Source organism: Pygoscelis adeliae, unplaced genomic scaffold (genome assembly GCF_000699105.1).
Source record: "Pygoscelis adeliae isolate BGI_AS28 unplaced genomic scaffold, ASM69910v1 Scaffold114, whole genome shotgun sequence".
NCBI lineage: Eukaryota > Metazoa > Chordata > Aves > Sphenisciformes > Spheniscidae > Pygoscelis > Pygoscelis adeliae.
The window spans coordinates 2319058-2335401 of record NW_008824587.1 but is presented as its reverse complement, the minus strand read 5'-3'; the positions used below and the strand labels follow the sequence as shown (position 1 = coordinate 2335401).

Genomic DNA, 16344 nt, shown 5'->3' with positions numbered 1-16344 from the left:
AGAGGGCGACCCGAGTGGGGTTTGCTCTTACTGCTCCTCTCCGTACAGTTCCCAGAGCCAGGTGGATCAGCTCTCAGAAAAAACTAACCATAGATTAAATATAATTTTGTTTTTAAATGAAGAAAAAGCACACGGTGTGAAAATAATGAAATGAATCTTCTCAAAAATTCACTTTTCAGACAAAACGATTAGCTGCATTTCAGCCAAAATTAGGAGTGTTTTCAGTTAACAGGTTTGTTGGGGGGGGGCAATAAATAAATAAAAAAGGTGAGAAAACCCAAGCTACCAACGCTTGGGTTTTGCCCTGCTGTAACCCACTGGCTGTCAGCACTGTTACGACAGCGAGAAAGATGCTTTGCTCTGCTGTGAGTGCACGAGGCGGTCCAGGCAGGGGATGGATCCTGGCACAGCTAATCCGCACGTCTCACCCGGATGCCTCCAGAATTACCTGCAAAGCAGAGCTCATTCCCGCACACCTCTGCTGTTTATGCCAGTATTCGGGAAAAAACACAAAGTCATTTACCAGCGAAGCGAAGCGCACATGGAAGCAACTCAGAGCATCTGCCCTGTGTCTCGGCGAAAGCCCCACCACGTTCAGCTGGAGGAACAAAGATGATGGAGATGGGACGGACCCATTCGACTCTCAGAAGCCAAACCTGACCACCACAACAAATATATGTGTGCAGAAAATACGTATGTGCAGGTCTGTCACAAAAATCACCGTATCCCCGTTATTACTGAGTTACCATCCAGACTGACCCCGACAAGAAGCAGAAAACATCTTTGTTTGCCGGCAGCAAAAAACCCAGCAAGCCAGAGGTAGGAACTGCACGATCAGCTTTCTGTGATATAATCACAGCTGTGCCCCAGATACAGTCTTCTTTTTAAAAACAATAATAATCTATACATGAAAAGAACAGAAACATTATGCTTTGCCTGTGAATAATGACTTAGGACGCCAGGAAAAAAAAAAAACCACCAAAAAAACACAGGCATGTCAAATGACATGGTTGTGAGACCATCTCACATCTGTTATCTGCCTCTGTCACTCCCCATTTCTCTGGCTTTCCCGAGCAGTTCATACATATTTAAAAAGGCCAATAGCTCCATTACTCCTCACTTCTTACAATATTGGAAGATTAGAGTCCATAAGGGAGAGAAAAGAAAAGAAAGCATCACAGGGAAAAATGTCACCATAGTACTACAACGCTATTTACCCCTAATCCTGTGTCTAAAGTATTTTTTATTTGGAGGAGGGCTGCCAGGGCAGGAGGCGCAGCTCTGGGTGTAGGTGACTTGGAGCAAGCATGAGGCTCAGCCTTCCCCAGCAGCCGCCGTGCAGCGCAGCCAGCGCGGACCCGCTCTCAATGTCCTTGTTGTTCTCCCAGCAGAAACAGGCTGGAAAACTATTAATTATGAACCAGAGCTGGCGTGCTCCCTTCACAGCAACGGCGATGGAGGAAAAGATATCCCAGCCCGCTCTGCTGGCTTAGGTTTGCTCTGGCAGTAGAGACGCAACCAGCAGCACTGGTGACTTTGCAAGCTCGTTGGGTTTTTGGGTGGTTTTTGCTTTTTTTCTTTTTGCTTTTGCTGACAAGCAATTTCTTTGAGAAGTTTTGCCTCCTCCCCCCCCCAAGTTTCAGTTTGTTTGTTCGTGACTTAGAAAAGAGCAGGCACTGAGTTTCGGTAACCTCCCCCGTGAAGTCAGAGCTGTAATGGCTTCGTGCTCGTACTTACCCTACGGGAGGGCTTGACTTCACTCTATAATCCTGAACCCAGCGCAAAGAGACCCGAGGCCAGCAGAAATCTCATGCTCAGACTTTGATCCGACCATAAGCATTTTATCGCCGTTTCAAAGACCGCTAAGGTGTCCAAAACCAGCTCCTGGGGGAGATGAAGCAGCCTGGGCATCGCTTTGCATTTCAGCCAGCGCTCCTGCCTGCTGCCGGAGAGCAGGATGGGCCTCAAAGGTATCCTCTGCAACTGAGTCAAGGCAATGGCACACCCTGGAAAAAGCGACAGGGGAGGCAGCCAGCCATGGCTGGGGGGCTGGAGGGACCCCACCGGGCACCGGGAGGGCAAGCACATCCTTGCCGAAACACCGTCCTGAGCAGCCTAGCAGCAGCACCACAGACACCTTGCCTGAATCAGCCCATCGCTCCTGACAACTATTTTTATAGATAGCTCATTATATTATTTTCTTCCTGCCCACACTGTCATGATCCAGTTCTGTGAAAAACTGGTGTTTATGTATGTTTTCCCCATTAAAAATATGGGGGCGGGGGGGAATAAAATTACCGAAATGCCTCGCAGGTTACCATTCAAAATAAAATACCCAGCAATGACTCCAGCCAAGGTGAGCGCCGCTTTCGTGCCGTACGGAAGCCCAAAGCCTGCCCGATGACCTGCACCTAACGAGACGTTTGTAAGGGACGAGCGAGCAGACGGGAAGCGCAGCTCTAACCCCGCAGCCAGCACAGCCCCGGCACTTCCCCAGGTCCAACCTCCTCCACTGCAAACCAGCCGGCTCTTTGCTGAGCTTTCAGCCCCTCATCCTTCCCCAGCCGTCAGCCCAGAAGCCCATATCCTTGATTACCAGCTCTTTTGCCTCATATTTCTATGCAGGAAGCATAAAACTTCACAGCACAGCAACTAAAATATTAAAGCAATAAATATTTGTATATTTATATAAATCTTCACATAAATATTTTGGTCACAACCTGCATTGATTTCCCCCCTGCCTCCTTGCTTCACTTAGACAATATTGATGTGATGATATTTTCGTGTATTACAGGAGCATTTTTTCCTCTCAGAAGGAAAGTCAACCCCAGCTGCGAGTGTGCCAACAGCCACACCACGAATACAGACTTCTTCCAAAGGCTGAAGAAGGACAAATTTCATGTGACCTCACCATAATTTTAATCTTATTTTATTTCCTCTCCCAGCCCCTCGAAGCACGCTCGCTAGCACCCAGGTGTTGCAAAGGAGGACTCGCAGATGACAAGTACCCAAGTCATTAACCCCAGTTTGCGCTGGAAATCTTGCATATAAATCTTGCTTTTGGGTCTTCTGCAAGATGGGTGCAGGTTGTACAAAAGGACAAGGCTTGAGGACACCCACAAGGCTTGTGACGCTAAAAAAATCACAAAAATAAATGGCACTACCCACCCACTCATCACCACTGTCCTGCGGGACAGAGGGAGCTCCTCCGCGAAGCTTCGTCCTTAACACGCAGACACGGGATGACAAAGGCGCACATCGTCGTGGCAAAGGCAGCACTGCAGAGGAGCTCTCATCAGGTCCATCTTCAGACCAAAAAGTAGGAATGAAAGCAAAGCATGACCACCGCTACAGCGGGGCAAGCCCGGCCGCAGCACTTCTAGCACACAGGGAGGCACACAAATTTAATTTATCGGGGTCAACTCTTGTTTGACCAGGGAATAGCCGGCTGGAGCAGGAGGGGACAAAAACACTGATTCTACGTTAATTTTAAAGCTGTTCAAAAAGTTACTGCTCCACACTCTTGTGCATCCATACACGGCACGTGCAGCTTTGCTCATTGCTACGCTTCAGTGGCTCTTCTGTCTTTAGCAGCTGGGGTCCTAACACTGCTAACCGGGATTTAATTTGCTCTTGCTAATATTTTATCCGTGATATTAGGTCATGTTTCCCTTTCCACTTGAAAGGCATCTTCAGCTTATTGGCAGCAGTGAAATTAATAGAGAAATCATTAGAAAGCATAAGGCTAGTGCCGTGCAAATCACACACCACAGAAGATTATTTCCAAACAATAAAATTAATTGGTGTCATCAGCCACCAGCAGAAACGCAGAGAGAGTTCGCATTAAAAAACATAGAGGATTATTGACAGCCCGTGCCTCCTCATACATAAAACATTTGATGGCATAATTTTATTTTATTATTTTCTATGCATGAAGGCTTTCCCTGCATGGAGCTGCAGAGGAGAGTTGAACCAGACAGCAAGACGCACCTGGGACAGCGATACCGCAGCAATACCCAGCTCTCACCCACACAAGGTAGCTACAAATCATCCGAAGACCTGGTGGATTTGGGTGCATGGCCTGAGGCAGTATTAACCACACTGATTTTTCAGAGGACAAGCACTCAACACCTTTTGCAAGCCAAGCCCTGTAAAGATGGGCTGTCCGGACCCAAATTTACTGGTTTCTTTTGGACACTTGGGACACAAGGACTTGCCTGTTGCAGGCGCTTCCAGGGAGCAAATCCCACAGCAAACTACACAGCCCCGGCACAACCCGCGTTCAGCTCCCGGACCCTGAAGCAAACACCCTCCTGATCCTCCAAGGTTCAGGTTTGGGTTCACAGCATCTTCCTGGGCTCTCCCATCACAGCAGGGTCTGGCCCCTTGGTGACCCATGGAAGCCACGCAAGCAAGAGTGGAGGATTTTGGCCCTGGCTACAGTATTTTCCCCCTAATATTAAAAAATGGCTGCAAAACAGTAAAACCCATACACTTGAGAGAGGCAGTTAAGGTCATCATCTGAGCAAAGCAGAGTAAATACTACAGTGCTGCCATCGCCACGATGGTTAAAAAAAAAAAAAAGAGAATGATTAATTCCAGGTCTCGAGAAGGCATGTATGAATTTGTTTTGTTTCAGAAGAAAAAGAATAAATAGTAGCCTCAAGTCAAGATAATATTTATTCACATGCTTCACTTTGAAGTTCAGCCCCTGTTGACTTCACATGGTGTGTGCACACGCTAAATCTCCTTGAGAAGAGAGCTTTCCGAAACCGCAGCCCTGAGCAAGGAAAGGAAGAAAGGAAAATGTTCAAACTCAGGTATTAACAAAGCAAAATAAGCCTCGGCATCAGGGGAATTATCACTGTCCCTCCAAAATACAAAGGAGAATTTAAATGGTTTTATTATTGCACCTGGTGCAATACAGGTCTGCAATACAGACACTCGAGATGGTGCAGACCTGTAGAGCAATTCTCTTAGGTTCAGGGAACTGAGTTTCATGGCAGGAAAAGCAAAACAAGAAGAAGAGCCCAGCTAATCTCCAAGATAAATCCCCATTCCTGCCATAAAGAGGGATTTCTCTATACTGCCATTTCTTCCTAGCATCATTTGGATGCATTTCCACACTTGCATGAATACCTGGAGAGCTTTAGGCAGGGAAACGGGCAGGAGCAGAGACACATCGACAGGCAGAAACATGCTGGGGCTGGTGGCAATGCATCCACGCGCACAGCAAAGCCTTGAAAAGCACCATTACGTCCAACATCCCCGCGGGGAAACTCCTTCCCAGCCCCACGTAGTAGGAGCGACCTTACTGAGACATGAGCTTGTCTCCGAGACATCTCTGTTTTCTTAAGTAACTCTGGATATTCTCCTCCTTCATGCGTGTGCCTCAAGCAGACGCCACTAGCCCTGGGCTGGGCGATGGGACGGCAGCTTTTTGCACCCAGCCTCAGCACGTGAACTCCAAATTTCAGGTCAGGCTCCAAACTGCACGGGGTGAAAAACCTTTACCCACTCTGCAAACATTTCAGCGCAGGTTTGCTCAGCACATGACAAGGAGCAGAAAAGCAAACAGCCCTGCCTTCTCCAAACAGAAGCACCACGAGGGTCATGCTGCAAAGAGCCGTCGTTCAGCTCCTTCCTTTCCCTCCTAAAGCAGGGAATTTTTTTTTTTCCCCCCAAAATACTAAGTGCACCACAGATAATCATTGGTATCAAAAGCCCTCTTCCACTTCACCTGTTGTATTGCCCAGAATGCAAACACACAGGAAAGGAAAGTTTCCCTCTGCATACCTTTCATCTCTTATCTCTCTCTGTGGGTCCTCTAACTGGCTTTACTAAACACGCAGGTATACCAGGAAGCTAAATTACACCCTGATACCCTTCCTTAATGAACACCACTGGGTAATGTCTCTTATCTGACCTTTCTTTTAGTTGGGTCACTCTTATTTATAGTCATGCTTCGTTTTTCCCTAAGTGTGCCCTTGTTACGGCATTTACTCGTTTATGTTTCAGAAGAGAATAGGGTAAAAGTGGGTTTAATGGAGCTAGAAATAGAATGGAGCAAAACCACAAAAATCTAAAGATCTGCTCGTCCTCGAGACAGCTTACATGAACAGGAACTCGCTGCGACTAATTTTAATCAATCGCTACCTCTTTACAAGCCTTTCTGTGGCAAGACAGAGCTGGAGAAGTATCTGGGAGGAGCAAAGTGCCTGAAGTTAAATGTTTTTTGGCTGGTTTACAGCCCCGTAACACCCGGTGCAAACAGAAGTGCCTGCTGCCCATAGTGGTGCGCGGAATTGCGACTTCACAGAACCCAACAGCTCCGGGGACCGGCACAGCAAAACCCTGCTTTCAAAAAGCTCTCTGCAGCAACACCACCTGCCAGCCGAAGTGGCTGCATCTCTGATTATCTGCTTCCAAGGCTTTTGGCACTGCCCTTTCCCTGCATTTTGAAGGTCCCTGTCACTGTGAAAACAAGAAGCCCAAAGCTGAGCATCCCTGGCCACAGACCATCCATCCCTGGTGTGTCCCTGGCCAGTTTCTCCTTAGTCTAGTCCAGGGCAGGTTTCCTTCACCTTCCCTTGGTTTTCAAATTCTCCCCCTATCAGGGTTAAAACTGATTAGCTGACAAAACAGTGTGATAAGGTGGTGAACATTCAGGCTCTATTGCTCCTCTGAAAGATAACTGCTCTTCTGTGAGCCATTGACCAAGAAGAGGCACGTTAGAAGAAGCCAGGGGGTGTGCCAAGCGCTCCTGCAAGGGGCAATTAAAACCTTTTATGTGCCAGAAAACGGCTGTAGAGGTGGGAGAGGCTGCCCACAGCCCTGGTGAGCCCCAACGCATCTGCAGAGGGGAGCTGAGCAGCACAGACTGAGGCTGGGGCATCCCTCTGCCAGGTCCCCTGCCAAAGATCATAGAGGACTGGGCTGTCATCACATCACAGCTCTGTCCTCTCCACTGCCCAGCCTGGCCACCAGTCCCGGTCCCACGCAGGGGCTGACAGCCATGCCAACGGCGGTGCGGAGCCGTTGGGATGAATTTTGGTTCCCCGCTGGTTCAGTTCCTCTGACAAAGTCAACTGGGATCCAGCCAAATGCCTCTGCAGCCCATAGTGTGTCCTGCAGGGAGGATTCCTGGGACGTTTTATGATAAAGGAGGAGACTTCATGTTAGCCAAAGCCACCAGCGCTTCAGGCCAGCCCAGTCTCCAGGTCCTTTGCTGCGGGGAGCACAACCCACACGCAGCTCCGGGGAAAACCACCTCTCCAACCCATCCCTGCTCCCCTCTCCAGGACCTGCTGATCCAGCTCCCAGGCTGCAAGCGCAGGGATGAGGGAAACCCAGACAGAAGCAACCTGTAATTTCGCAGTGCGAGTCTGTTGTGTGGACCTACCACAAGTGCTCTGGAATCAGGAGATGGTCCAAAGCTGCCCAGTCTCTAACGTTATGAAGAAAACCTCCTCTTTAGCATTTTTCTTAAAGCCTCAGTCCTGGGAACCTTGCAATTACTTGCTAACTGAGCTTTCAGTTTTATTTTTCAAGTTTTTGAAACTGGGCAACTGCAGAAATAGCCCAAAGCATTACTCAAGTGCTCCCTGCCCACTTAAAAAAAGGCCCCTAGAAACAACCCTATAGTGCTGTTGTTTTTAAAAGAAATAACCCACTTTGAGAGCACGTAAGCCATACACCCTCAATTCTCTGCAACTGCAACGTCAACAGATGACTGCACAGGCACAAGAGTCTGCTGCAAGCCCATGCACCCAGCCAGGGAGCAGAAGATCCAGGCAGAGCCAGCAACCCCCCCTTCCTCGAGGGACAGCTATTGTAAGAGAGCGAAGGACGTGACCCACACGCAGGCAAAGTACCACCACAAACACCCCTGTTCCAAGCGGGGTTCAGGGCTTCACCCCCCCGAAATCCTCAGCCCCACAACCCTCCTGCAAGCCCTTCCCTGAGCTACCAGCTGAGCTTCTGCTCTCAGAGCCTTGCACCCGCAGCCATCCCTGGCTGTCCCAGTTTACCCCCAAAAAATTACATCTGGCAGCTCATCAGGAGCAACAGCACTGTGAAAACACACCCCAGCGGGACCCCGGCAGACAAGTGTTAACCCTTCATCCTCCCCCAAATCCCTCATTTTCTTCCCTTTTTCATCTCCCTTTGGCATTTATGATCTCCAACCAACGTGATAACTAGCATGTCCCAGTTTGCCCGGGAAGGGTGGAGGAGAAGTTTTGATCCGAGGACAGGCTGAACACGGCCGGTGCTAATGGCGAGACTGCAGCGAGGGGAAATTTCATCAATGCACAAATGGAATTTGCCAAGAGGCATTTTAAGAGTCAATTCTTCACACTCCAGTAATTAGAACAATATTATGAAAAAAGGCAAGGGGGAGGGTGGGAGGCAGCGCACACACTGGGACTTGGCTGATGGAGGAAACAGGCTGAGCAAACAGAGTCAAGCGAGGCCTCAAGGCAAGAGTCCTTCACATGGTTCCCTGCAGGTTGGATTTAAACCACAAGTTTATCCGCTTCCCAACTGTAGATTTTTCTATGCATGCACGTTTTTAAATAAAATTTCATATTTAGATCAAATATGGGCTAATGACCCTGGCCCAACTTCCTTCTTTACCTCAAAAATACCATTAAGGTCAACAGGTTTTTCTCCCTTCCAGGCCAATACATTCAATTCAAGGTCCTGCTACAGACTCTCCTAGTGACTAATAAATCTCTGTGCACGATCTAAGACATCATAAAAGTCTAATCCCACGCAGCACTTGGTCCCAAAAATCAGATTCCCACAGAGGAGCTGTCATCTAGGTCTACAAAAATCAGAACACCCCGAGCTGCTGCATTAGCTGAAAACGCTTAAAATGAGCTTCCCATTCAGCATCTCCTACAATGGGATCAAACATCCCAGCTGAAAAGTGAAACAAAACCCAAACAGACCTACATGCTGGTGGATCCATCTCTAACACATCCCTGGCTGCTGGAGCAGCCTCTCCTGAGGTGAACTGGTGGACTCTACTTGCTGCAGGTCTCCAGCGTCCCACGTTGGTGTGCCCGTATGCAGAGCCCTGGCAGCCAGCTTCGCCGTATTACTTCCAGGAGCCAGAAGATTTATTTTTTTTTTCTTTTAAATTAATTTGCTGTGCAAATCTAGCTTGTGCAAGGACAGCCTCAGAACAGAACTGATGTGTGGGGTTCAAGATAGACTGACGCTGTACAATGGTCATTCATATCTGCTGAAAGTGGGACTCAGCCAGTTCAGTTCACATCTGCAACGAACTGTGATCTCAGCTCTGCTTCTGGAGCACAGAGGTCCTTTTGATAAATCTCTGTGTACAGGGACTAAAGCACTATTTCCGCATGAAAGAAATATATTCAATTTTTTTTTTAATAACCTTTACAGTCCACTGGCTTGGAACACCGAGTTTCTCTTTCCCATCGGAGAGCTGTTGCACCCCATCAGGCTCAGGTACATCGCTGGGACAGCAGACAGCAATGCTCCGGAGCCCGCCGTCTCGCACCCCGGCTCTCCAAGCACTTCTTTTAAACTAGTCCTCCAGCACCATCTCGGTTGCTTTGTCTTTTGCGCCAGCCCAGAGGAGACCAGGGTGCCACAGGAACACCCCCGACATCACACCCAGCGCTTACACACAAAATCCTCCCAGGATCCCCAGCCCTGTTAATTAGCACACACTCGTAGCACCGACACAGAAAGGTCTGCGTACGGGGGAAGGTCTTTGCAGAGTTTTCTCAAGGAAAAAAATGAGCAAAGCTTTTCTTTGTCAAAGCTCCACTTTTGCATCAGTTCTCTCCGGATACGTGTACATTTTAGGTTAGATGCACAAAACCAAGACAGAGATGGAAGAGTACACCTGTACAAGAGCCATTACTCGGTGTGTAAGTGACATCCATTGCATCTTCAAGGACCGTACAATGCAAACAGCTGCGCAGCTGTCTCCCTGCTCGTATCAGTAATTTACTGTCTTCAACGAGATGACTCTTCAAGGATGTGGGATAGCAGCAGGTCAGGGCACAGGACTGCTGGCTCTGTCACTGCTCCACTGCCACCGTTCTGCGGGGCCTGGACAAACTGCTGCTTCTTGGGCCACACCTCTACCAACTCTTCAGACAACACAGAATCCATACGTTGTATAAGTTGTCCTCACCGCTCCATCATATTCAGGCTTCAGCCTGTGGCAGAGCAACTGGGCATCACGCTGCAGCTTTGAGACCCTTCGTGTGCTTCAAGTCAGATAGATGCTCCGGAGCCGCCCCAAGTCAGGGTGACCTTGGAGGTGGCAAATGGAAGAGGTGGAGAGCTGGAAATAAGCTCTCCCACGTGGCAGGAGCAGAGGAGAAGGTGCTTTTCATCAGTAGCTGGCATCAACATTAAGGCAAAAAGATGAAGCCCTGCCCTAGGATTGGGACAGGGAACACCACCATCCCAAGCCCCAGAAGAACATGCAAACTGCTGGCTCCGATTTACGTGTTACTTCCAACCCATTTGCACATTGCTCCTTCCCCTGTAGTATTAACCACCTTTCTCAAAACTTCAGTAACAGGCTGTGAAATCCCCACCATCTGTTAGCCAGGGAGAAATCTCCACCACAGCTAAATCAGTCTCTCCCACACAAGCCTTACTCATTAGTAGGAATGACTGCAAACATTTACCAAGTCCACGCTGGCTCAAAAATTCCCAGAATTACTCACAACAGGCCTGGAATAGGAAACCTTGACAAATGCAACTAAGTGTAGTGTGTCCACATCATTAGCTTAACCCAGGGTGCGTTAAGGCTGCTTTCTTGCTACCATGATTATGCTTTAATACGTAATTAGTAGGAAGAGACTGATGTCGAAGAGGAGAATGTCTCACTTACGTGCACACCACGAAGACTGACAGCGTAAATGAACTAGCTGCAGGATCACCATCTGAGGCTCATTAACTGGAGCAGCAAGACACCGAGGGCGAGCGAGCATTGCTGTCCCACTGCAGGTACTGCAAAGGGCTGCACAGCCACGCTTGCCAGTCGCCCCATCTCCTCTCCTCTGCCGGGTTTTGAGCCAGGCAAGGAAAAGTCTGCAAGAGCTAGAAAATACGAAGGTATCTTTCCCCAGGAGAAACGCTCACGCTTTTCCAAAGGGAAATTGATACTTAAGATAATTACAGAAGCCTTACAGATGGTTCTCAGATGTCTTGGTCATCCCGGCCTCACCTATGATGTTTAGAGAGATGCTTTTTAAAACCTATTCAAAGCAAATTGTTCCCTACCAGCACTGCAGCTGCAGGCCAGCCCTCTGATCCCATGTTACTGCCTAGCTCCCTGCCTGCTGCACCCAGCACAGCCCCTGCACGCAGGCAGACCGACCGACCGACCTCCCTGCAGCTCTTGGGATATTTCTCACCAAGTTTTCCAGCCCCTTCTATCCCTCGTGTGTATGCACACCAGCACCCAGCCCACAGCACGCAGGTGGGAAGAATCCTGAATGTACGGGGAGTTTTTTAAGAAATATTTCATTTCTGAAGGAAAAGGAAAAAAACCCCACCCTATCTGGAAGCCCTCCAAGAACAAACAAGCAGCCCATTCTGACAGCCAGTGGAACAAAATAGCCTGAGATGCTGCTTTCCCCCCTCCCCCCCTTTAACTTTCCCCCATGAAGAAGTGTGGGAGGGAGACGAGAAGCCTGCCCATCGTCCCCGGGCGAGGGTAGCCCTGGTTTCTAAAGCTGTCCCTGCAGGTGGACAGGCCCCGCCGGCCACAGCGGCCTTCAGCAACCTGAAGTCCCCCCAGACACGGGAGACTCAGAAGAGACCGAGACTGGTCAAGAGATGGGGGTGCGAACAGCAAACCTCGCCAAAACCACACTCTGCTGAGACGCGGAGGTTTCAACATCTTTTTTTGTGCACTGTTTATTTGCTGTGAAACATTAACATTTCTCTTCCAGTAAGTGACCGTCCGAATGCAAAGTGCCTATCTAGCAGGAGCACGGCAGGGCCCCGGGCTCGCTGACCAAAGCCCATCTCCCTCTGAGCACCCCAGTCCTGGCCCCTTCTCCTGGGACACGCTGGAGAAGGGGCATGGGACACCCGAGCTCCTCTCAGCATCGGGATGGTTGTGTCCAGGTGCGGTATTTCAATGTGTTAACTCGTACCAACTCTCCTCTGCCCCAAGAGGAATCACAATCTCCTACAGAAGCTTCCCCCCCCCGTTTTTCTTTCTGGTTCATGGGGAAGATGCTGTGCAGAATGACCCTGAGTACTGCCGTCCGTGGAGTTCAGCCATGCCAGTATTTTCAGGCTGATAGTTTCACTTTTTGCCCATTCCGCTAAACCACAGTTACACCCACATGTTAATCTGTTTCAAGAAATGTTAATTGTTATTTGTAACCAAAGCGTTTGGCCTTGGGACAGTATCATCATCAGGCGCTGCAGTTCCAAGAGGCTGAGAAATCTGCAGAAGATTTTAAGAAATAGAAGAGCTCATTATAAAATAAAAAATTCCTTTTATTCCAAGACTCCCTTAAGTGATATTACCTAGGAGGCATTTCCTTCCTTTCCCAAAGCACACGCACACTGAACAGTTAAGGTCAAGCGATAGCAGATGCACTAATTGAGCACCAAGACATACAAAGACTGACTTTGCCTGTTGACATCTTTCAGTCACGATGATGCTCGCTGCATCATTAAGTCTCAAACGCCCGATGACATAATAAAAGAAAAAGACCTCGAGGGGTTCAAACGAAGTCAGGCATTTTTCAAACAATATGCAAAACCTGTTGGGTCACCCAAAAGAGCCTGGCTTCTTCCCCTCCCCGTTTTGGAGACACAGACTGGTAAATGTTTTACCACTCACAGGTTTTTCAAGGGGAAGAAAAAAAAAAAAATCCTTTTCTCCCCAATCTTGTCTAAAATTACCACAAGGAAAGCTCAGACAAATCAAGAAGGTAAAGGAAAATCAATTTCATACACGTTAAAGACATGCATTTATCCATGTCTTGATCAATACCTTGGATTCCTTGCACATTAAAACACTTCAATCGCTATTTAAGGCCCAACAGCAGATTTCTCCCATCCAGACTATGGGAGTTACGAAAGATCCTGCCCATACTTGTTTGATCTGAAACATAATACCCCTTAATGTGACCCCTTGGAAAAATACTGGGGAAAGCAGCCAAGAAGGGGAAAAAAAAAAAAGAAAGAAAGAAAAAAAAAAGGCAAAGCTTCCCAGAATGAACATTTCTGGCTCTTTCAGTTCCACTGAGAAGCTGCACATCTATAAACAGACCAATTTTGTAAGTAGGGGAGAGAGGAAGGGAAAACCAGTGGAGATAATTTGCCACAGCACAGCTAAAAGATTCTGCTGCGGTGAATACCAGAGGGCCATCAGCGCTATCAGGGCTGGGCAGAGGGGGAAGCAGCCTCTGCTCTTGCTCCAGCCCAGGAGCCGCTTGCTGGGACACTGCATTTTCATCTGCTCTGTCCCGGGACCTCCCGAGCCCGTGGAAGGCGCAAGCCTCACAATCCCATGTGCGTGTGCCAAAGACCTTACAGCACCTCTCCTCCATGCTCCCAAAAACCAGAGCAGCTTTGCAAACGGCGGTAACTCCCACTGCGGTGTTTACTCGTCCTGGTCCTCACCTGCTCAGCGATGCACCAAGCCCTCGGCAAGGAGCAGAGCTTCTCACCGGGAACGGCTCACGGCCACGGCAGGGTGGCGACAGGCTCAAGGGGTGCCCAGCCGACACCGAGCCGAACATCGCTCTGGGCCAAGGAACCGCAGGAGCGGGTCTGATGCCGCAAAGCATTTCTTGGCGGAGAACCCAGCCCCGATAACCAGAGACCTTGGGCGAACGTGGGTGTCTGCTTTCGGCCATGCAACATCTCACCCAGCCCTAATCCCAAGCAGAAAAAGCCGGCTGTAAGCAGAAACTCTCCTCCCGCAGTGCTGGTGGGAGCCCAGCGTGCCCCCTCTCATTTTGGCCAGTGGGACAGGAGGTGACACCGGGGCCACAGCTTGGTGGTTCAGCTTCCAGCTACCCTGCCTGGGCTGGTAAAGCCCAGGTGTTTCACAGAAGGGCTTGCTTTAGGGTGCATTGAAAGACTAACTGCATTTTATCAGCAACTTGTTGCCTATGCACGATTTAAGGCCGTGGTGCTGTTACCGGCCCCCTGAAGATCACAAAATATGCCAGCGTGGCCCTTTCGACATTAACTGCGACAGGCAGCTAGGAAGATTCACAGTCCGCCAGATATTTCAGGGCAATAGTCATAGCAGAGCAGGGAGAAATTTCCAGGATTTGGAGCCTAAAAATGTACATTACTAGAGGTGTGGCAGCACCTATTACATCCCTCATGGCAAACAGTGCGTGGGTAACAGTCCCGCACACGGCACGGCGCTACGCAGCCGAAAGCACTGTCTGGTACACGCTTGACTAGCCGCAGAAATCTGTAATTCATTTGCCCTGTGTTTTAGGGAAGTTCAGCGTCAGGGTTTCCTGTACATGCTTTTAGCGTTCCAGCTGAAAACATCTGCTGGACATGCTGCACCTGCTAAGGCAGCCCCCCCCATGATCCGCAGCTGATGTCCTCACGGTGCCCGGGAGCAAGGAGGATGGGAGGAGGGTCCCTGCATCACCCCATGTCCGACAGCATCATCTGAGACCAACCTGCACCACGGGAGGGTCACGGGCAATGCAGAGCTCGGTACGCATGAAGTGTGAGACAAGCAACCCCCAAGCCCAAATGAACCCTCAAGCTTGCAAGGGGCGGGGGAGGAAACAAAAAACCACCCACCCAACCCGTGCTGTTCCAGCCTGCTTTTGCCGTTTGTAGCGTTCATCCCAATATCCAAGTGGCCAGTACAATTCCAGCAAGGCCATTTAAAACACAGGCGGCCAAACGCTGGCGGACCTAACGCCAGCCAAGCAACGCGCCAGCCAGCACGGAAACGACCAAACGTCACCCGCAGCTCCTGCAAGCGGCACTTCAGCCATGCAAGACAATCATCGACTGGCAGGTGGTGAGGTCCCTGCACAGGCATGCTGCGAGCTGCAACAGCAGGGCTGCCCTCCCCATGCTCTCATACCCTTCCCAGAGCTGGGGCTTCTCCCTCGGGCAAGGACTGCAGCACCCAAGGGCTCTGGGCAAAACCCTGCAGGCAGCATCGAAGCCGCACATGAATCTTCAGCTTGTTGGCAAAGCGCTTTGGTCACTCCTGAAGAGTACAGCAGTGGTCCGTAAAGCACGATATCGCCCCGCAGAAGCCACCCCGGAGGAGCTGTGCTGCTCTGCTCAGGCACGTGGAGGGCAGAGCGAGGGAGAGCGTGGGCTCAGGGCGTACCCAGAGCTCCTTCTTCGGTGGGGACAATGTCACGGCAAGCGCCAGACAGGCAAGGGGCTAAGCAGGTTCCTGGTTTCTTGCATGCAATCACACACATACACACGTCTCTCTTTGCAGGCCAGTTACTCTACTGCTCTCTCAGGTATTTAAAAAAAAAAACAAAAAACACCACACACCCTTCTTTTGGAGAATTCTTCTCACTTCCCACCCCACCCACTGCACACGCACTGCGCGAGTTATACAGCAATTAGAAACGTTTTCATGTGCGATAGGATCCCTTCCTTGACACACATCCAACCACCGCGGAGCAGCCATCTGAGCAACTGGCACAGAGGAACAGAACACGGGAAGGTCTGTCCGGCTGCCCGGTCCTCTGGGGCATTTGTAAATAACCAGGAGGGGAGGCAGAGCCGAGGATGGGATGCCGTGCTCGGCTGCCTGCAGCGCTGGCAGCTCCTCTCCACTCCCGGCCGCTATCGCTTCATGCACTCAGCGGTGCATAAAGACAAATGCAGCGCTTTTAATTCGTTCTTGACTACGAGAGATCAGGAGAAGAAGAAAAAAAAAACAACCCCAAGCAAAAAGTCAAGAATGGGAGAAGGAGTGCTGCTCCCACCACCAGCGGGTCAGCGGCGGGAGGGCAGGCGTTGGGCTTGCTTTGTTATGGCACCAAAATGCAGCCGTTGATCTGAAAGCCTTGCAATTTTCACCTACCTATATTATTTCATCTAAATCTCCCTCTTTCTCCCCTTTATATGCCCAAACTATGTTAAAAAGGCACCCTTTAAAATACCGCTGCAGGGATATTGACTTGTATGTGAAGTTAGAGATGATGGAGGGAGGGGAATTCTCAGCAGAGAAACAGAGAAACACAAACCACCAACTCTCAGTTATTAATCCCTTAAATAATTCTGACAATGCTCCCCACCCTCCTATCTGAAACCAAGCAGAAAACTCAGTTTTCTGACTCTCGGGGGGGGGGGGGGGGGGCA

General features: G+C 49.7%; 1 protein-coding gene across 1 annotated transcript in view; it reads right to left on the bottom strand.

Annotated features, from left to right (window-relative positions):
- The window catches only part of VAV2 (vav 2 guanine nucleotide exchange factor), a 120024-nt gene that overhangs the window by 95513 nt on the left and 8167 nt on the right, over nt 1–16344 (bottom strand). The gene's annotated exons all lie outside the window — the stretch shown is intronic.